The following is a 22,174-nucleotide window of genomic DNA, read 5'->3' on the forward strand; positions in this document are numbered from 1 at the left end:
GTAAAGAGATACCCAGACATGATGTTAACCTATGGCCTTTGAAAGCAGACCTTCACCAGGCAATTCTTCATAAATATTGTTCAGTAAATTGTAAAGTGAAAGGGCTCAGGTATTCATCCAGCTCCTGGCACAAAGCTTCTGAGGGCTTCCACTGGGCATGGAAGAGGGTCCTCAAAATTTGCTAGACTTTTTTTTTTTTTTCCTTTTCTTTTCTTTGAAAACTTCTTTGGGAGTATTATAATGGACTTCCATCATCCCAACATCTCCCTGGAAACTCAAGTTAGAGTTATGCTGCAGACCGGATCTAATGCAAATAAATAATAATAAATAAATCAGACTTTTCCTGAGAAAAAGTATGTGGAGTTTTCCCACTTGCTTTGAAGTTTTTTCTTTAATATAGAAAAGAGCAGCTCCTTTCTAGCTTCTCCTACTTCTGCTCTGGCTGATGTAATTCAAGCCAGAAATGCATATCCGCACTTGTGTCCAGAGCTTCAGGCTGTGCTCTGTTCAGAATGGATCAGATTTCCTTTCTACCATCAGAGTAAATGGTCAGTAAAAAAAGTGATGAGTTCAGTATTTTGGGGAAGCATCCTACATGTTGGCTGCAACTTCTGAGACTGCTGGAGGTTCTGGACAAATGCATCTTCATTCTACGTGGATGGGTTGTCTACCATAGTGGAGAGAAGGCTCTGATATTGTTCAGGCATCAAAATAGTCTGTCTGGGGGACTCTTTTCTTGAAACATCATACTGGTGATCTTGGGAATTGTTGCTTCTCAAACACCCTGAACTCCACACAAGGAGCCATTAGGTAAAACTGTCACATTAGCTCTCCTCTTGACCTGGAAAAGTCAATTTCTCAAAAAAACCCAACCAACCAAACAAAAAAAAACAACCAACCCTCTCTGTGTTGTTATTATGACTGTGGCCATGGCCAGGATATCCCCTCACTGTTGATACAACTGTCACTGAAACCTGCTGTAAAAGCTGATGTGAAATCGATACCTACAAGATGCCTTCAATTCGAATGCAAACAAAGCTTATTTCTAGATCTCAGTCTTCTGAATTGGCTCCAGAATACCGGAAGGGACTAGGAATGGGGAATTCCCAACTACATGAGTAAGTTTCACTGGAAAAAGGAACAGAATAAATACCTCAAATCAGTCTGCCATATGCCAACAAACATGGTTATTCATTATTTCAGTGTGATCATGTTTTCCAGTTATTGGCAAAGAAAAGAACTAATCAGAATGTGACAGACCTCATGGAAACCAGCTTGAGGAGCAGGGAATGCCCTTCAAAGAATTCTTCTACTGGAAAGCAGTGGAAGAATTTGGTTTGGTTGTGTTCCTAGAAGATGCAGGCTTTGTTAGTGCAGACATAGCAGGGAGCCATTCCCTCTCATCCCGTCAGTGCAACCTGTTCCAGTGTCTCACCACTCTTACTGTAAAGATCCAGGCTGAAGTGAAAATAGGTCTTTGGTGGGGACATTTAATGCTGTGCTGTGTTGCTTTTATTAAGAAAATATATATTCACAATTTAAAACCACCTTAGCAGTGGTTTTAAATATGCAATGAAGATTTAACCCATTGCATTCTTTGGAAGAAAGCATCTGTGTGTGTGTTCATGTAGGTACTGACGTGCATGGTGTGCATGTAGGTACTGATGTGTGTGTATGTGTGGACACAACTGTTACATACATCAGAGGTGTGTTTTGAGGATAAACCTGAAGAATGGGAAAACTTGGACTTGTCAGAAAACTTTCCTCTTCATTTCTGTAAGGCTGCAAGTGCAAGATACCTGGTGTGAGAGTTCAAAGGCCAGGAGAGTCCTCAGTATTGTGTTCCTTTGTGCTTTGTGGGGATGCTTACTGGTAACTGGCAGAAATTTGCAGAGCAGCTGGAGTAAGATGTGCTTAAAAGAAATAAATTTGATTGTATTCACATTTTTTCTGACACTTCATGAAGTCTTTCAGTTTAGAAGATAAGAACTCTGCCTTTTGTTGAACCATTCTTCCAGCTTGGTGGTAGGAAGCATTTGATGACTCCTCAGGGTCTCAAAGCTTCCTTGTTTCTCTGTTATTGGTTGTAGAAGATTGTGCCCTATACCTGGCTGCTCCAACAACCAGAAACAACTAATTCTGTGAAGAGACTTTTGACTTAAGATATGAAATTTTGCAGCTAATAAGTAGAGAGGGCAAGAGGGGAATAACTTGTTTTTCGCTACATACAATCAGAATGGGTTGGGTTGGGAGGGACCTTAAAGATCTAGTTCCAAACTCCCTGCCATGGACCGGGACACCTTCCAGTAGACCAAGGCCTCATCCAACCTGCTCTTGAACACCTCCAGGGAGGGAGGGGGCATCAGTGTCTCACCATCTTCACTGTAAAGAATTTCTTCCTAATACCCAGTCTAAATGTCCCCTCTTCCAGCTTCAGTCCATTCCCCCTTGTCACTACAAGCCCTTGTAAAAAGTGCCTCCCTATGGCCTTCACATATTGGCAGGTGAACCCTATTATAAGTGGAGGGGAAAGGACATCTAGAAAAGCAAAGAACCTTTTGTGTTACTGGAGATATTTTGGGGGGTGGGGGTGGGGATTGAAGGGAGGTGCAAGTAGCTAATTGTGTTGTGCTTTACAGCCACAGATGACAAATGCCTCTCTGAGAGGCTCTCCTTTCACCTGGATGCTTGTAGGACAGTGATCTGTTAGGACAGCAATCTTCTTGGAGCTGACAGGGAAGCAATAATCTTTCTACCCTTCAAAGTGTGCTAAGGGTTTGGATTTCCTCTTCTGCAGTAAAGAATCAGGTTAAAATGCCTTGGCTTTCTCACTTGTGGTTTTTTGCAAACAAAATGTGAAAATGTTACTATATTTTTCTCTTTAGCAATACTTTAGGAAGAGGAGATAGGAAATCTTGTAATGGCAGCTGGATTTCAGGCACAGGTAGACTGTGAAGATGACATTTGTGTGGGTTGAAATTGCAGGATTTTTTCCTTCTTTTTTATTTTGGTGTCTTTTGTTATAGATCTGCTCTCATCTCCCTGGAAACTGAAGAATTAGACCAGCAGTCACAGAAGTAAGAGAGCAGCAGGAAAAGGAAAAGCTTATTAAGGGCTGGGAGTTACATGACTGTGTACACCTGAAAAGGATCAGACTTTATTTACACTAACCGCACATTAAATTCAGCAGTTGCTGCTGCATTTTTAACTCTGAGATCATCATGGTAGAAGTCTCTTTGCCTTGAGCTTGCAGAGTTCTGCACTGCCTCCCACCTGTGCCTGCCTCTGTCTGCTGTGTCCTTCAGCTCTCCTTGCTCTCTGAATACACCAGCAGCACTCTCCTGAAAGATTCATAGATTCATAGAATGGTTTGGGGTTAAAGGGACCTCAAAGATCTTCTAGTTCCAATCCCCCTGCCATGGGCAAGGACACCTCCTACTAGACCAAGTTGCTCAAGGCCTCATCCAACCTGGCCTTGAATACTTCCAGGGAGGAAGGGAGCATCCATGACCTCCCTGGGCAAATGGTCCAGTGTCTCACCACCCTCACTGTAAAGAATTTATCCCTGATATCCAGTCTAAGTCTGCCCTCTTCAAGCTTAAAACCATTCCCTCTCATCCCGTCACTGCAATCTGTTCCAATGTCTCACCGTAAAGATCCAGGCTTGAAAGTGAAAATGGGTGTTTGGTGGGGACATTTAATGCTGTGCTCTGTTGGTTTTGTGAATACATATTTTCTTAATAACTTTGGGGCTTTTTGATAGTCCAGACAAGGCTGTTTCAGAAAAGACAAGAACTCCACTTGGAAGTGTAATGGTAGACCGGGGAGGATGCTACAGCTTTGTAGTGCCTGAGTGCTTTGTATTGATGTGCTGAATGTTCAAGGTGGGTGTATGAGGAGTCTGTGAATAATTAACAAAATCTGTGTGGTTTATTTTCTTTTGATTGACTGAACATGAGGATGCAAAGTGGGTTCAGCATTCTGCCTGCTTGCTTTCTGTTGACATTATTTCTTTGATTATGAATCTTACGATGCTGAATTTCATTCAAGTTGTCTCTCGCATCCCCATGAAAGAACAAGATGTTGCTGTAATAGCTACCCAACTGTGGAATTGATGATCAAGAAATTATATCAACTTTCTTGCATGTTATTTTCACAGTTTTGGCTGATACTTTATCAAGGACAGCACACTCAAATGATTGAATGAGGCTCTTAGAAACTGGCAGTACATGAGGAAGATGGATACCAAATAAGTCCCTCCTGCTTTATTTACAGCCAGTCTTACTTTTTGGCTGTGACAGTTTTTTTTGTATTGAATTGCTATGTGTTTCATCTTGGGCATGTGCTGCCTGTAGAGTTGTAGTGAAGCATAGAAATGTGCAGCTGTGGATGGACCTGAGCTCTGTCTAGGAGCTGACCTTGATGCACAGTCCTTTACATTGTAGCTAAAACAAACACTGCTGGTGCAGGGGTTGGAAAAGTGAAATCACGGGAAAGCAAAGCTCTAGAAAACGATGGTGGCATGGGTTTTATGTTTTGGTTTTGGTTGTTTGTTGTTTTTTTTTTTAATCATACCACTTGTGTGCATTTCTGATGTTGTTGCTGTTCCTCACCTGCATATCCTGCTTCAAAAGGCTTACAGCAAAGTGGGATAAGGTGCAAAGTAAGGTGGTAAAGATGAAGTTGTAGAATGGCTTCTGTCTGATTGTGTTCATTAGCACTATTCAGCCTTGAATAAGAGAGCTGATGGGAGGCCTAAGTGATTAAAAAGATGAAAGGTTTGCTCTTTCAACAACAACAAAAAAGTAAAGGACATCAAATGGAAGTAGCAGATGCCAGGTGCAAAGCAAAAGGAGTAACTGACTTCCTGTCCTAGGTGTAGAAGATGCTAGGAGTTCATGAGCTCAAAAAAGGGATTCAGCAAATTCTATGGGAGCAAAAATAGTTTAGCTCCAAACACAAAATCAGGAAGCCTCATAACCACAAATAGCTCCTTCTAGAGAGGTTGCTTCATTTGCATGGGGATTTTATTATTGCTTATCAATATCTAAAGGGAGGATGTCAAGAGAATGGGGCCAGACTCTTTTAGTGATGCCCAGCGAAAGGGCAAGGGACAGTGGCCACAAACTGGAACACAGGAGATCCTATCTAAACATAAGGAAAAGCTTCTTTCCTGTGAGGGTGCCAGAGCCCTGGAGCAGGCTGCCCAGAGATGTTGTGGAGTCTCCTTTTCTGGATGTGATTCTGGGCAACCTGCTGTGGGTGACCCTGCTTTAGCAGGGAATTTGGACTAGATGATTTCCAGAGGTCCCTTCAAATTCCCACCATGCTGGGATTCTGTGGTACACAGTTGTCTTTGTGTTCTTCCCTGGATAACCACCTCTGGATGGTGTAGAGGATGAGCTACTGGGCTGACACACTTCTTTGCTTGACTTGGCATGGCAGTTCTGGTCATACAGCTGGCAAAATGGGCATAACCTTTTTAAGCAAAAAGGGTTTGTTGACGTTATTAGGACATGATAATCTTTAAGCATGCCCACGCTGGATTTAGACACACTGTTGAACACAATTGCCTTGTTGCAGTGGAAGACCAGGATTTAATTATTATTTGAGCTTTCCTTTGGACCCAGCATTTTCCTGGCATTCTAAAGTCAAAGCATAATATTTGTAAGAAATCTTTAATTATGGTAAAATGACTTGTAGCAATCTTTGCCAAGTATTTAGTCCAGTGTTTTCATTCCTAGATTGGTGCACTTACTGCTGTATGAGAGCATGTATGAACTGTGAAATTTGCTTGTTATTACAGTGCTCTGGCAATGCCAACTTCTGAAGATGTCCCTTTTTGCACATTTTAGTTTATAGACAATCTTCCTTTCACACCTCAAATCAGGGCTTAATTGCATCTGTCTGTTCAAAGCAAAAATGATGTAGCCAGTTCTCGTTCAGATTTACTGGAAGTTGGCAATTAAAAGGATGGGACTATTACACCCTCTCTGCTTGCTGTAATTTTAAGTGGAGGGTGGTGGGGCAGATGTCAGTCCCTGCTTCTGTGAATGGTGCATTTAATTTCACCCTGTCTTTTGGCAAAGCAATCAAATAGCATGAGGGATTTGTCTGCAGATGCAAGTCTGCTTGGGGATGGCTTGTGGTCTGCATTTAGTGTGCCTTCTACAAGCCAAAACAAGAAACCACATCTTTAAAAAGGTATGTTAGATACTGCAGAAACTCCCTGATAAAGGTGACTTGACATGGCAAACTTCCCTGCCTTACGGACGTACGAAATTTGGCAGTCATTGTGAGGTGCTTTTTGACTTCTTCAAGCCTGATCTGAAATTTCTTTGGTAAGGTTTTTATCAAGTAATCTTTGTACTGGCAGTTAACACAGGCTAACAGGGTGTTTCTGTGCTAACAACAAGCCATTTGTGTTTCTCCTCTGACGATGTGCTTCAAAATCCAGTTGTGAATTAGCAGGGCTGGGCTGGAGATGTGATATTGGGACAAGGATGATGGTCAGCTGTGAGAAGTGATTGCGAACAGTGTGTACGTAGCACCTTACCCCCATGGTTTTGGGCTGACCTAGATTGTGAGTGAAGAACAAGGACACTGTAATGAACCCTTAACCATGCTTTACCACAGCTGTTTCTTAAGAGAACTATGTCTTTGTGTCATCAGTACTGAAATAAGGTCCAAGTGCTTTGTTGTTTCCTGATCTTCGTAAATACTGCTCAGAAGTCAGACACACCCATTTCCTCAAATCTCAAGTGTTTTAGGAGTTGTTTGTAAGTGTGTTGAAAGTTCTTTGCTTCTGAAGAATGGTGAAGTATTTTATTAAAACATCTGGGGAGACGTTGTCCATCGCTTGAAGCAGCAACTGGCTCTCCAGCTCCTTTCTATCCCCAAAGCTGGATTTTGCCATTCTGCATGTTGTCTTAGTGAAATATTAAACTGGAAGGGGCTTCTGACAGCCCTTGTTTGCTCTGGTTATGTTTATCTGATAATGCAAAAGCTGGCTCTTAATATTTTCAGCCTAACTAGGTGGGATGGCATTCTTGCATTTAAATATTCAAAACATGCCCAGGTTTGTCCCTAACAGCTGTTATGGCTCTTTTATTTCAATGATGTGAGCCTGGGTGCTTCTGGCTTCTCTAACCACCACTTGTTAAAGAGCTGACTGCCAGGGTAGCAGCGGTTGGCTTCTGTCAGTGTCCTTCTTGCTGCTGACTTGTACAGATGAGGTGGTTATGATTCCAGGGCACTGGCACAAAGAGATGAATGCATGCTCACATCTCCTGTCCAGCCCTTCACAGATGCCTGTGAACTGGGTGAGGATGGTCTCTGGGGCTGCACTGCACCTGCATGTCAATTGGGATGTTGGCTGAACTGTTTAAAAGCTCATTAAAGTTGCATTGCCCGTTGGTGGTTCTTTCCTTATCCCCCTCTGGCTAGCTGTCCTGGCTTTTGTGAACAAACCAGAATTGATCACACCAATTAGCCAGGCCCAGGGGAGATTTGGAAATGTCCATGTGTATGTTGTTTTTTTTTTTCTTCCTCTGCTGTTAGATAACTCTTTGCTGCTGCTAATGATTTGTGCTTCCTCCTGTTGATGCATTTGTTGTTGTTGTTGCCTTTAAGTTCTCAAACTGTTATTTAGGGAATTTAAAAGACCTCAGTGTTTGCTTAGCTTTGAAGTGATGATTCAGTATCCAATTGTATTCCAGCTGCTCTTAAAGTTCCACTTGGTTTTTCCCCCCCGAATTCATAGATTCATATATAGTTTAGGTTGGAAGAGACCTTAAAGATCATCTAGTTCCAACCCACTGCCATAGGCAGGGACATCTTCCACCAGATCAGGTTCCTCAAGGCCTTGTCCAATCTGATCTTGAACACCTCCATGACCTCCCTGGGCAACATGTTCCAGTGTCTTGCCACCCTCACTGTAAAAAATGTTTTCCTAACATCTGATCTAAATCTGCCCTCCTCAAGCTTAAAGCCATTCCCTCTCATCCTGTCACTACAAACCCTTGGAAAAAGTCCCTTCCCAGCTTTCTTGTAGGCCCCCTTCAGCTACTGGAAGGTTGCTATAAGATCTCCCCAGAGCCTTCTTTTCTCCAGGGTGAACAGCCCCAACTCAGCCTGTCCCCACAGGGGAGGTGCTCTAGCCTTCTGATCATCTTTATGGTCTTCCTCTGGACTCACTTCAGCAGTTCAATGTTCCTCTTATGCTGGGAACACCAGAACTGTACGCAGCACTCCACAAAATCTGTTGAAACAGGAACTCAACAGAAAGTTGTGGCTTGACAATTGAGAATCTCAATTGGAGTATTGACTCTGTAATGGCACATCTGATCAAAATAAACACATCTTGGCCTGTAAACTGGATGCTTGCCCTGGAAAAGAGGGTGTAAGCAAACAAAGCTTTGGTGTTCGAATCTAGAGGATGCAATTATATAGCACAGTCATGTTGTGTATTCATTTTCCCTTCCTTAGGTCATTTTTGTTTGTTTTAAAAAAAAACACCACACCGGCTTGGTATATTCCTAGTTCACACCTATGCCATCGTGGTGCTCTGCTAGTTACTTTGCTGAGTTATTTTACGTGTTTGTAATGTGAGTTTGTGGATAGCCACAGTTCCATTCTACTTTGGTAACTAGACCTCAGTTTACTTCACACATTGCCATAAAAATGTATAAAATAAAGTGTTTCTGCTCTGAGTGTAGAACTAATTCTGGAATGACCTCTGTACCTAGTTACTTGATGCTCTTTTTTTTGGGTTGCATCTTTTTGCTGCCAGAGCAGATATTTTAACTCAAACTTTTATCACCTAGGTCATGGTTTAGGTAAGTAGGTTGACTATGATTTAAATTTTCAAGACACCCCCAGTCTTGTACTCTTTGCTTCATCCAAACCCATAAGTACTGCACAAGATGCAGCGGCCAGGTTGGCCAGAAAAGGACCCTAACTGTGTTGCCTCATGATTCATTCCAGAGTGACGCTGGATTCTGGAGGAAAGGTCTCTCCGTGCATGCACGCTCATGCCTCCAGCTCCCTTCTTGGTATTACAAAGATTTCTTGCATGCCAGCCCTTTTAATATGGAGATTAAAAGAGCAGCAATGCTTAGTGGAACTATCACAGGTTTGAATCAATGTGTTAAAGGACAACCCAGTGGCAGGGAAGGAGGTGGTGGTGACCTTGACGTTCCTGGGAGGACCTAGCCATTAGCTTGCTCCTTTTGGGAGGTTTTTCAGTGCTTGGCACTTCCTCCTCTTTTGCTCTGGATGAATTCTAATTCTTTCCTTTATTTTGACTCCTAATCTAGGTCATCCTACTGTTCAAACACACAGACAAATCCAACACTGGGTGTTTGTGTATGGGGTGCAGCCTTTGATGTGAGTATCGCTTCCTGTGTTGCCACAGCAGTAGGACTATAAAAAGTACTCTGAAAGCATCAGAAGCATCCTCCATAATATATTTAATTAAAGCCATAGTTTCCAGTAGGCCTCAGACACATACATTGTTCCAACTCATGACATTGTGATAATAAGATGACAGCTTTAAAATTTAGTGGTTTGGCTAAGCCTTCTCCTTCCTATCTTCCTTTTTGGTTTTAGGGACTCTTGATGTTACAGCCTTCATATGGCACATGAATTCTTGGCAGAGTTTCCTCTGCTTGCAGTCCAGACCTTTTCTGCTGCTCTTCTCACACATTAAGATGTTGGAGGGTGTAGGGGGGTTATATTCAGTTTCTGTGACCTTGTTGTCCCTTGTTAACCACAAGGGATAAATAGCTCTTGTTTTACAAATTCACAAGACTAACAATTCTTGCATTAATATTTCTTGGTTGTATATATTCTTTTCTTCAGTGATCTTTGGAGATGTCTTCCTCACTGTGAATGAGGTCCTCGACGCTGCTTCTTTCTCCCCTTCTACCTCACCTTCATGCAAGTGGGATACCTTTCCCACCACCATCCCCCCCACCACAAAAAAAAAAAAAAAAGGAAAAAAAAAAGGAAAGGCAGACATTTGATTGAAGATGCAAAAATTAACTCCAGAAGAGCCTCAATTTTGCTAGCAGAAATTTGGAGTGTTAACTGTAGGGTACAAGGTGGATGCTGGTCACGAGATGGCCATGAGATGAAAGTACCTCATGTTAACTGATTTAATAATTGGCAGTTTGCTCTTTTGTTGTGATATCTATGGCACCAGACGAGTTGAGTGCATTTTCATCCCCCCCTGAGGCCTCCAGCTCTCAGGATTGGTGCCACATATCTTGCTGGCCCATGCAATGTGTGTGTGCAGTATGGAGATACCTCCAGCAGATGAGTTCATCATGGCAGGGGCAATAAATGCATTTTAAAAATGCCCACTGTAAGGACTATTCTGGGTTTGGCAATGGTTAAGCAGCTTGCAGTAAACTATTCGGATTTGGGACCAGTAAGTGTAGAATTGATTACAGTTTTACAGCTGCCTCTTGTGTGCTACAGGTTTGTCATCAAGCATGTTGCTATTCAAACTTGCTTTCTGCAGAAGTGAAAATGAGCTCAGAGATCAGATTTGCTCCCTTTGCTGGCTTTCACCGATGTCTGTAACTTGTAAAAATCTTTTCTTTTTCACCCTCGACAGTAGCTGAGTGGCCCCTGATACGGAGTTGGCAGTGACTATGCAATGAACTAAGCTTGTACCAGTCATACCAAGAGAAACCTTCCTGACACCCTGCTTCAAAGCACAGGTTTGCAATCCCTCTGAGGAGGTGGCTTTGCCCACTTCTAAAAAGTGGATTGATCTGCTGCTCTAAATTTTATATGGAAGTTGAGGCTGGGACACCCCTTGCTGTAGGAGTAGCACCAGGCTAAGGGAAAGGCTCTGAATCAAACCAATTTTGTAACTGAAAAATAACTTGGAAAAAGAGGTTTTGGAGGGAGATTGGTGAGATGTGCTGAGTTGGGTCAGAGCTCTTCTCTGCCAAAGTGCATCCAGGGATGTGCTCTCAACTGTGTGGTGCAGCCCTGGACAGAGACAGGGCTGTAATTTTAGGCATGGAGAATTGGACTTAGCCAGGATTGCCACAGGTACTGTTTTAAGACTGAGTACTTTAAGGGTAGGCTTAAGGATAATAATGTATTTCATAACCTTCATCTAGGTAATTAAAATACATGGGAGGTTTATTTCTGTAAATTGAAGCAATTGGATTGTGACTTTGTGCACAGTCTGACCAGTTCCACTCACAATTATCCAGCTCCAGAGGAACTCACTGACCTTCCAGACGGGTGGTTTATATCCATAATGGTTGAGTATTGCCACTTGATTCAGTCTGTACAGTTGGAAATAGGCTTTGCTCTAAGAGGAGGGGTGTTCCTTTTAAGCTCAGACAGATTTTTAAAGATTTTTTTTTTTCTTGTATGGTTATGGCTGTATTCTAATGTGTTTTTCAGAATTCCAGATCTTCTCCTGCCCAGTCATAGAATTATAAACTGGTTTGGGTTGGAAGGAAACTTTCAAGGTCATCTATTCCAATCCCCCTGCAATGAGCAAGGGACATTGCAACTAAATTAGGTTGCTCAGAGCCATATCCAACCTGACCTGGGATAGGACATTTACCATTTCTCTGCGCAACGCAGACCAGTGTTTCACCCACCCTCACTGTAAGGAATTCCTTCTCTCCAGTCTAAATCTCCCTCTTTTAGTTTCAACCCATCACCCCTTGTCCTGTCACAGCAGGCCCTGCTAAGTGGGGACTGAAGCACTGAATGCCACAATAAGGTCTCCCTGGAGCCTTCTCTTCTCCAGGCTGAACAACCACAACTGTCTCAGCCTTTCTTCATAGTAGAGGGGTTCCATTAGAAGCAAGCTTTTTTATTTGTTAGGGAACTGGACAGCTGCTGAAGTGATTCCCGTTGCCAACGTGTGGGCTCAAGAGAACTGAAGTACTTAAGGCTGCATTGTCCAGCCCAGTATGCTTGCATCACGGAGCCCATTTTCTCTGTAAGCTCTGGAAACTGGAGCCCCAGTTTCACAGCACAAAGCAATAGCAGCAACAACTTCAGGAAAGCTTTTTCTCCTTCACTCTGGCCAAGTCCGGTTATTCCCACTCCTGTGTTTTGGCACAGCACAGCAGCGTGTGGTGCACTGAAGCAGAAGATCAGATCTGGCTTAGAACCTTCGGGGGGGGGAAGGAAAAATAATCAGAAAAACAGTAATTCTGGTTTTGAATTTTTCTCTACAGGAGCAGGGGAAGGAGGCTGGGAAGAAGTGTGTGGGTGGTTTTTCTTGCTTGCTTAAAGTAGGGTCAGTTACCCAGTTCAAAGCTCAAATGGTTGGTGTGAAATAACAAGGGTAGATGCTGGACTGTAAGGGGGGAGAATTAGGGCAAAGACTTAGGGTGTGGAGGCAGGAAGGTCAGACTGGTGGTTTTACCAGTTTCTTCCTAATGGTTGCCTTTTCAGAAATAACCAGTTCAGACGTCTGCCTACCTAGAGCTCCTTGCCAGTTGCATTGTTAATTATATTTGCTTAACATTTATAATACAAGTTTATTTGCAAACAAGGTGTGGGAGTTCTAGTATTTGCTTTTTATATGTTTTCCAGATCAGAGCACTGTGCTTTTTTTTTTTTCTTTCTCTCTTAATCTAAATACTGCTTTAAGAAAACAAACCCAAAACCCTAGGGCAAATCGTATTACATTTCATAATTGAATCAATTGGATGCCAGTTTTTCATAATTTTCACATTGGGGTAAAACACTGCTCTAGGATGAATTCTTTCCTAAATAAGTCTTTCTGTCTCTGTGTCCATTTTCCTCTAGTGCTTAATAGTCAAGAAACTGATGTTGCTTCCTAGGGGGTCCTGATTTTGCTTCAGACTGCCTTGCAGCATGCTTTGTTTTTCTTGTTGCAAAAGCATAATTGGGTAATTTTACCATTGCTCACCTATATTCCAATGTTCTTGGGGTTTTTTTACTGTTTAATGTGCTTGGTAATGTCCATTACAAGTTTTCACTGTGTATTGTGTTTAGCTTTGAACCTGTTAAAAGTTTGTGTTTCCTTTTTAAACCTTCTTTTCCTCTTGCTGTGATATTAGTGAGCAAATGCTCAATATTCACAACGCTTTCTCATAGTCCTCCTATCTTTCATCTATTCCCTTCCTTTGAGGACTGATCGAAACTACCCTCAGAGTTTTCAGTTTAAGAAAAAAAAAAGTGGTGTATTTCTGTCTATCATTAGAAACTTATTCTAGGTGATTTTCTACTCTTATTTTGCTTTTTTTCAGATGCTGAAAGGATGTTTAATAGTATTGAAAAGATTATTTGGCTTATTTTGAACTAAAACCTATTTCCACTGAAGAAATGCCTGGTTCCTGTGGGACCCTCATTCATGCATCTGTAAGAGTACAGGTGTCAAAGATGGAGACAACTGGCTTAAATACTTATCTTGAAACATGGACAAGAAGACTGTTGTAGGGTTGAGTTGGTGTGTTTTTTTTTCCCTCAGTTGTACGGCAGGAAAAAAAAATCTGCACATAGTTGCTGTAGATAAAGTAGGCTTTTTAGTCATATCTGTAGATGTGGCTAGTCAGTTTGGATGGCTGAACTAAATTTGCAGCATCATCCGTCTGCTTCCTTCCCAGGTTTGAGAAAGCATCAGATAAATGCTCCTGATAGCAGAGGTGGCTGTTGCTTCCATCTTTGAGGGGGTCTGGTATCCTGTGGTACACAGCTAAAGATGATTAGGATGTCAGAGGGGATTTTCACCTTTCCGGCTCTTTCTCTGTCCAAATTTTCCTTTTCTCCCCTATCAGTGCTGTGTTTCCAGCTCATGGTGAAAGCTAACAGCTTCTCTAGAGCTTAGCTTCCTGCAGGTGGCTTGAAATGTGAAATTCAAAATCAAATGAAGTCTCTAGAGTTAGTACTGAATGCTATTTCTTTTCTTTTCCCTGTAGGTTTAAATTTCTGCCATTAAGTATTTTACAGAATAAAGAAATAGTACTGGCCTCATCTGACATCTTTGGTTTTGTAAAGCTTTGTAGGAATGGCTCTTTGAAGAAAGAACAATTCTTCAATTAGTAGGATTTTACTCAGTGTTAGAGGTTGAAAATCTTGCTGGCAAGGAAACTGGCTCTGTGCCAGAACATGCTTTTAAATACCCATGGCCTGATCCCATTTCCAAAGGCAATACTAAGGAAGCCCAACCCCTTTACTTGGCTGCTAGGAAGAAAGTGCCTGCTGGAAGGCATCCATCTTATCAGCTTGTGCCATTTCCCTTTGAAGAGGAGCTCTTTGTCCTTTGCCTTTGAGAGCCTCCTCCCTCTCTCTTCCAAGCAATGTTTCTTGCCTACTGTGTCCCTCTTTGAGCTGCCTTGTTAGTGCCCAGCTGAGGTGGCCTTTGTGCAGTGGTGAGCTGCCATCACCAGCTCCCTCCTCCTCCTGGTACACCAGAAGTACTTCCTATTCCTGCCCACTCCATCCCCCTCAGTCAGCTTCCAGAGCCTCTGCAGGGCTTTCTCATCCACACAGATGGACCAGCTTTGCCTAACAGTCATCACAGGCTTAGAAACTATACAATCGTAGACTGGTTTAGGTTGGAAGGAATCTTTGAAGATGATCTACTCCAGCTCCTGGCAGCTAGCAAGGGACATCTTCAGCCAGATCAGGTTGCTCAGAGCCCTGTCCAGCCTGACCTGGAATATTTCCAAGGATGGGAATTCTATCCTCTGGGCAACGTGTTGGAAAAAAAACGAACCCTGTGTCCGTGTTTTTCCTTTGTCAACCCTAATTCCCACCAACAAGCTTGTGTGATCACCAGATAAAGATCTGTGTGAATTCGTGGCTTCCCCCTGCAGATGCTTGTGGAACATGTAAGTATGTCCAGCCATTGATAGGTTCTCCAAAACAGATGGACATAAAATGGCATCATGGGACTGGAATTTTATTAGTTGTTGTTGCTGTGCTTTGGAAAATGCATTTAATTAGAGATAACTAATGAGAACCTTTCCAGTGGTGGCTTTGCTGCCCAGCTGTGCTTGTCTCTGCAATTTGCTGGGCATGTTTGCCTCAATATATCCATTAAAGTGATCTCTGCTTGGATAGAGCAAGCTGCTGGGTGCCAGTCTGCTGTCTGTTGCTGTCACTTTTTCTCTTGGAGCGTTTTATATACAGGGCCACAAACATGATCAGAGCACCTCCCCTGTGTTGGTGTTCAGCCTGGAGAAGACTCTGGGAAGACCTTGTTGCAGCCTTTCAGTACGTGAAGGGGGCCTATAAGAAAGATGGAGAGGGACTCTGTCAGGGAGTGTAGTGATAGGTAATGGTTTCAAACTGAAAGAGGGTAGATGAAGATATCAGGAAGAGATTCTTCACTGTGAGAGTGGTGAGACACTGAAACAGGTTGCCTAGAGAAGCTGTGGATGCCCCATCCCTGGAAGTGTTAAAGCCCAGGATGGATGGGGCTGTGAGCAACCTGGTTTAGTGGAAGATGTCCCTGCCAGGGTTGGGGGGGGTTGACCTAGATGATCTTTAAGGTCCCTTCTAACCCAAACCATTCTATGATTCTGTCAGAAATAACCATGATCTTCTTTTTGAATGCTTTTTCCCGGGGAGCAGCCAGGTTTTCTGCAGACTTTGAGGTCTCTTCCAGCCTTCTTGATTCTATGATTCTGACATGAAGGGATTAGCTAGGTTGCTTGCACTTTCAGAAGACACTTTTTCTGGTCTGTAGGACAAGTGCAAGAATATATAGTTTGCAAGTGTTTATATTCAGCCATGCAGTAGCAATCCTTGCCATGTTTGAAAACTAAGTCTGAGTTGCTATATATTACAGTACTGATGTCTTTCAAAGAAAGCTGATCAGAGCAGAAAGAAAACACAAGCTTGGAGCATTTGAGTTTCCTGACCTCATTACCTTGTCTCCAGCACTTAAGATTAAGCTGTTCAGACAGTAAACTTCCATCTTAGTGAGATTGCAAACAGATCGTGATAGCCCACTAAATCTGTAGCGTCTGCTACCTTCAACCTTTATTGTGTAAATCATAACAGCATCTTTACCTAAGCCTTAATTAAACCTTCAGGTAAGTTGGGGTTTAGTGCTTTACACACTCTGACCAGAAAATCCTTACTTTCCTGCCAGTCTCACTGTTTCCCACAGATTTCTGAGTAGGGAGCAAACATCTCAGTTCGTGTCCTTTCCATGTCTCCATTTGCCGTATGATTTTTTTTTTTTCTTTGCATAGTTACCAAGGCAACCCTCCTACCCACCCCCAACCCCCCAACAGGCAGGGTCTCAATACAATGTCAGTTATTGTCTGGAGCAATTATTAGGCTATTATTAAAGCACCATTGAAATATGTCAGTATCCCGTAGGAATTTTAAGCAAGTGGGAGCAGAGACAATAGCAAGCGTTAGAGGATTGCAAATGCATCCTGCTACTGTAGCTCTCCTGACAATGGCTCATAAAAAAAGTATGAGCAGTCTTCCCAAAGTGACTGAAGTCAGGACTTGCCAGTGTGGAATACTGTTGAAAGGTAGAAGAGAGGAAATAGCTCTATCCATGCTTTTCAGCTGTGTGCTGCTCCTCACGTGGCTGCTGTGCATGCAGAACGTTGTTGCATGAGTGGAGTGTAGCCCACAGGGACATACTCTAGCATTGAGAGTATTGTTATGATGGAAGTGGTAGTAAAATATCACCATCCCACATGGTTGGGATGCTGATTGTTCTTTGTTAGAGAGCCTTCTGCGTACACAATCCCTATCAGTATGTCATGAGTTTGAAAGTGAATTATCCATCATCAGTGAAAAGATGTGTGAGAACAGTGCACTGAGCAGGTAAAATGCTCTGAGGGAACTGGAGTTGTTTAGCCTCAAGAAAAGGAAGCTCAGGGGAGACTGTCTCACTCTCTGCAACTACCTGAAAGGAGGTTGCAGTGAGGTGGGGGTTGGCCACTTTTTCCTAGTAAGAAGTGTCAGGGCAAGAGGAAATGGCCTCAAGATACACCAGGGCAGGTTTAGAATGTATATTAGAAAAAAACCTTCTTCCCTGGAAGGGTTCTCAAACACTGGAACAGGCTTCTTAGGGAAATAGTTAAATCCCCATCCTTGGAGATGTTTGAAAGGGGCAGAAATGTGGTGCTGAGGGACGTAGTTTGGCACCAGACTTGGTAGAGTTAGATAATAGTTGAACTCAATCATCTTAAAGGTCTTTTCCAACCAGAACGATTCTGTGATTCAATTAAAATATGAGAGGAAAGTGCCCCTTGAAATGATTATTTCTAGTTTTTGTTTGGTTGTTTTTAATATGTTTCTTTTCCAGAAGGAATCTCTTTTTCCATATCACAGCTGTGGGAATTCAAGGGATCTAGGAGCAGGGCTGGCCTCACAGTTGCTTTGCACAGTACATGTTCCCTGCAGGTGTGACTGGGGTTGTCTTCCTGAAGCCACCACCACTCATGCAGCTGTAACCATCCAGCCTTTTCCATGTCCTGGGACTGAATTTGCTGTGGCTCTTGTCTTGCTGATGCAGTCTTTCTGTTGAGCGATAGCAAAACTGACAGGATTTTATAGCACCGTATCGATTTCATCCAGGAATTTCCTTCCAAGAAGCTGCAGTGCTGTCATGGGTCAAGGATGTCACCAGACTGATTTGGCATTGCATTTCTGAACGCTGCCAGAAGAAGGCTGCAGCCTGCTGAGAACATCTTTGTTTCGGGCTGTACAAATGTTAGGAGCAATTGTGAGTGCAGATGGGGAATCCATTAATGAATCTGCATATGCAAAAGAAAAATCAGAAGGCTTTGCAAGAGCTTTAATTCTTCCTGTTGGGAAGTGAGACTGTTTCTGGTCCTTTAATCTTTCCAGAAAAATGAGTTTCTGATACAAAGACCCACCCCCATGATTTCTTCCCACCTCTTGGGAAAGGCCTCTTCCTCCATCCCAGATTTACCTCAGAAGGAGAGAAGTTTGCTCATTCCTCAGCACTGTAACATGTCATGAGAAGTATTAGGGAATGTGTTTACACTCTATTAATTGATATTTCTCTTAAACTAGAGTAAAAAGCAAGGATAAAATGCTTAGCCTGATGTATGACATAATTATCAGTTCTCATTTGTGGCTTTTCTGCCCTTGACCCCACATAGATTTTGACCCCAATGGTAGCAGCAGTGAGGGTTTTCCAGCCAGTAGAGACCCAAGCGCATCTGAATTCACCTGCCATCAGCACCTGGCAACTGGGTAAAACCTGTGGTGGGTTCAGTTTTACCATTCCTCAATCATTTCAGAGCTTATCTCTGCTTTCTTGCTGTTCCCCTGACCTCTGTTGCAGTAATGTGAATTTTGTGAGCTCTGCACTTACCCGTAGGCTTGGGGATAGGAGCAAAGAAAATAGACACAAACTCTTCCACTGCAGCTGCTCAGAGCTTTTCTGAGACAACTCACCACTGTCTCCTTAATGAACACTGAGGTGATGTAGAAAATGTTTAATTGAGACTTTGTTAAAGACTTGTTAAAGGAAGTTAGATTTCATAGTTGATGGCACTGGATTATCTATCGCCATATGTCTTTTGACAGCATTACAGCTTCAGGCTCTAAAAATGATGTAACTATTTTACTGTAATAAAATAATTACAATTTTCAGAGAGGGATCTAGGGCAGTAAGCCGTGGCTTGTAAGAAACACTGGGTTTGGCAAGCATTTCACCACTCAAAATAAAAAGCAATTATTTAAAACTACATTAAATCTCTTTTTTTTTTCCAGCATTACAAATCTTTTTTTTTTTTTTCAGTACTGGCATCATTCCTAAATGTATATAGTTTGCCTGAACACACCATCACCTTCACTTCTTGTGAAGTTTGCCTGCTTCTGTTGTGAATATTTTAAACACCTGTACGTGGACTGTTCCTGTTGGCTTTTCCACAGAATCACAGAACATTAAGGGTTAGAAGGGACCTCAAAAGATCATGTAGGCCAACCCCCTGCCAAAACAGGATCACCTAGGGCAGGTCACACAGAAACATGGTGTAGTAGTGGGGTTGGGGGGGGGAATTTTCAACCCACCACACATGGCCAGGTGGGTTTTGAATGTCTCCAGAGACGGAGACTCCACAACATCTCTGGGCAGCCCATTTCAGTGTTTTGTCCCCCTCACAGTGAAAAAAATTTTCCTTATGTTCACACGGAATGTCCTATGCTCCAGCTCACACCTATTGCCCTTTATCTTATCATTGTACATCAGTGAGAGGAGCCTGGCTCTTTCCTCCTGCCCTTCCTATCTTTATAAACATGAATGAGGTCACCCCTCAGTCTCCCCTTCTCCAAGCTGTAGAGACCCATCTCCCTCAGCCTTTCCTTGTAAGGGAGATGTTCCACTCCTTTAATCATCTTTGTGGCTTTGAGCTGGACTCTTTCAAGCAGTTCCCTGTCCTTCTGGAGCTGAGGGGCCCAATCAATAGCTGTCGTAGAGGTGGTGTGTCCTTACTCTACATTTGCATGGAAGGAGTTTGTTTTCCATCTTTCAGTCCTAATGGAGCTGCTCATGAGGAAAGATAGGTAGTTTGTGGATATCCAAAGAACACAGATAATTTCTTCAGTAGCATTAAAGAACGTGCCAATAACGCATGCTAGGTCATGCACTAGCGAATCTTTGGGTTTGCTTTTGCATTTTGAAATACAGATGTGAGGATTTTTTATGGTCAGCTACAAACGTACCTTCTCAAAATGCCACTTGCTCTACATTTGCTCTTCTGCCACAAAACACAAAAGCAAATGCATCCATTAGTTCAGCAGCAGCCACTCATATTGGTCTTTTCAAGCTCGTTCTTAAAAAGCAAGACTGATTTAATGATCAGTGACTTTTTGTGTAGAGGCTGCCCATGTGTAGTTGTGTTTTGTGCCTTGTGGGTGTTCTCCTGTCCCTCACAACAGCCCAGTGTAACTGATCCTGTCAGCAGAGCTGTGTGCTCGATGGCCTCAGCGCCAGGGCAGCACAAGCGCTGCCAACACAGGGCTTGGCCTCTAGGTTGGGTGTGGTTTACCTCGATTTAAGGACAAGTAGCCATGCAGCCCTTGGAAAGGGAAAGCTAGTTTGGTTTGTTTTTTAATTCCAAGTAAATTATTTACGTTTTGTGGTATGCTTTCTGTATTTGCTGCCTTTGATATCTTGTGTTCTTGTGTTGTCTTGTAGTTGTGTGATTCAAAGCCTGTAGGTCTCAGGAATATCTTTGCTTTATGGCTCTTCAGTACACAAGCAGCAAATGGAGTTTTTTGAATGATGAAGTGATTGATGATGGATATCTTTATCAATGTTTTTCAATATCTAAAGGGCAGAGGTCTACATGATGGGGCCAGACTCTTTCAAATGGTTCCTAGCAACATGATAAAGGGCAGTGGGCACAAACTGGAACATGGCAAGTTCTGTCTGAACATAAGGAAAAATGTCTTGACTGTAAAAGTGATAGAGCACTGAACCAGGCTGCCTGGATAGTTTGTGAATTCTCCTGCTCTGGAGAGATTCCAAACTTGCCTGGATGTGATCCTGTGCAACCTGCTCTAGGTGACCCTGTTTCAGTAGGTGGGTTGTACTTAGGTGATCCCCAGACATCTTTCCAACCCCCACAGTTCTGTGGCAAATGCTCAGCTCAATCCTGGCTACAAATTTGAAATGTTATTTGGTGGACCCTTTGCCTGTATGAAGACCTGGAAAAAACTTCTTTACTGCAAGGGTGACAGAGCACTGGAACAGGCTGCCCAGAGAGGTTGTGGAGTCTCCTGCCCTGAAGACTTTCAAGACCTGTCTGGATGTCTTCCTGTGTGAACTGCCCTAGGTGATCCTGCTTTGCCAAGGGGTTTGGACTTGATGATCTTCAGAGAACCCCTACTATTCCACGATTCTCTTATTTTATCCCAGAGGGTTTTTTCAGACTCACTTCTGCTCTGTCCAGTGTTAGGTGTATGTGACAGCCTGTAAGTGCTTGTCAGGTAAGCTCCAAAGCTGGCCTTTTTCCCCCAAGTGAAGTGTGTGTTGTCTGAGCCTGTCTGTGACAGAAAACACACCACCTTTACCTCTGGTGCAGGCTATTTCCTTTGTATCAGCAGCTTCTCTTGCAGTAGTCTCAAAATTTGTGGTGACTTCTTTCTGTGTCTTTAGAGGTTAAGACAGGCACATCAACAGATACTTGGGCGAGTTTGCGTCCAAGACTCAAGACACTCCTTTGGTTTTAAGTGCACTTCTTCTTTATTCAACTGAATTTGAGATTACAACAGTTGTGGAATTTATCACCCCTGGAGAGCAAAGATATGCCAAAGCTTTTGTTGCAGCAGGTATCAGTATATTTTCTGACAAAGAGCTGTTGGCATCTTTCTGGCAACCCCATCTTGTATTTCTGCTGAATTCTGACTGTTTTGTCATCTGCATGCTACCTGCCATGTGGCACACTTCATGTACTTGTTTGGCAAAAGAAAGGAAAATACACCCATGTTCTGCTTTAAAAATAGTGCCGCCGTCTGTAGGACCAGTTGTGTTGTGTGGTGGGACTGCCGTGATGGCACTGCCTCTTCAGGCAGATTGATAGCTGTGGAACTGCACTTTGAGGGTGTGCATCTGAGTCAAGTGATAAACCAGCAAAGAATCCTGAAAATGAACTCATGTTATATGTGAGTTTGCAGGGTGCTTTAATATTTTCGTTAACTTTTTGGTTAAAAGTCAGAATCATAGAACCATTTTGGTTGGAGGAGACTTTTAAGATCGTCAACCCAGCACTGCCAGGTCACCACTAAACCGTGTCCCTCAGCACCACATCTACAAATCTTTTAAATCCCTCTAGGGATGGTGACTCTACCATTTCCCTGGACAGCCTATTCCAGGGCTGAATGACCTGTTTGCAGAATAAATTTTTCCTAGTGTCCAACCTAAATCTCCCCTGGTGAAACTTGAGGCCATTTCCTCTTGTCGTATCACTTGTTCCTTGGGACAAGAGACTGACACCCACCTCACAACAACTTCTTTTCAGGGAGTTGTAAAGAGTGGTAAGGTCTCCCCTCAGCCTCGTTTTCTCCAGACTACACAACCCCGCTTCCCTCAGTCCCTCCCCAGAAGACTTGTGCTCACCAGCTTCATTCTCCTTCTCTGGAGTCACTTAAGCACCTTAGTGTCCTCATAGTGAGGGGCTCACAACTGAATACAGTACTCAAGGTGCAGCCT

General features: G+C 43.0%; 1 protein-coding gene across 2 annotated transcripts in view; it reads left to right on the top strand.

The window, feature by feature from the left end:
* The window catches only part of XPR1 (xenotropic and polytropic retrovirus receptor 1), a 121,758-nt gene that overhangs the window by 40,743 nt on the left and 58,841 nt on the right, over positions 1-22,174 (top strand). The window lies entirely within an intron of this gene.

Source organism: Indicator indicator, chromosome 10 (assembly GCF_027791375.1).
Source record: "Indicator indicator isolate 239-I01 chromosome 10, UM_Iind_1.1, whole genome shotgun sequence".
NCBI classification, from domain to species: domain Eukaryota; kingdom Metazoa; phylum Chordata; class Aves; order Piciformes; family Indicatoridae; genus Indicator; species Indicator indicator.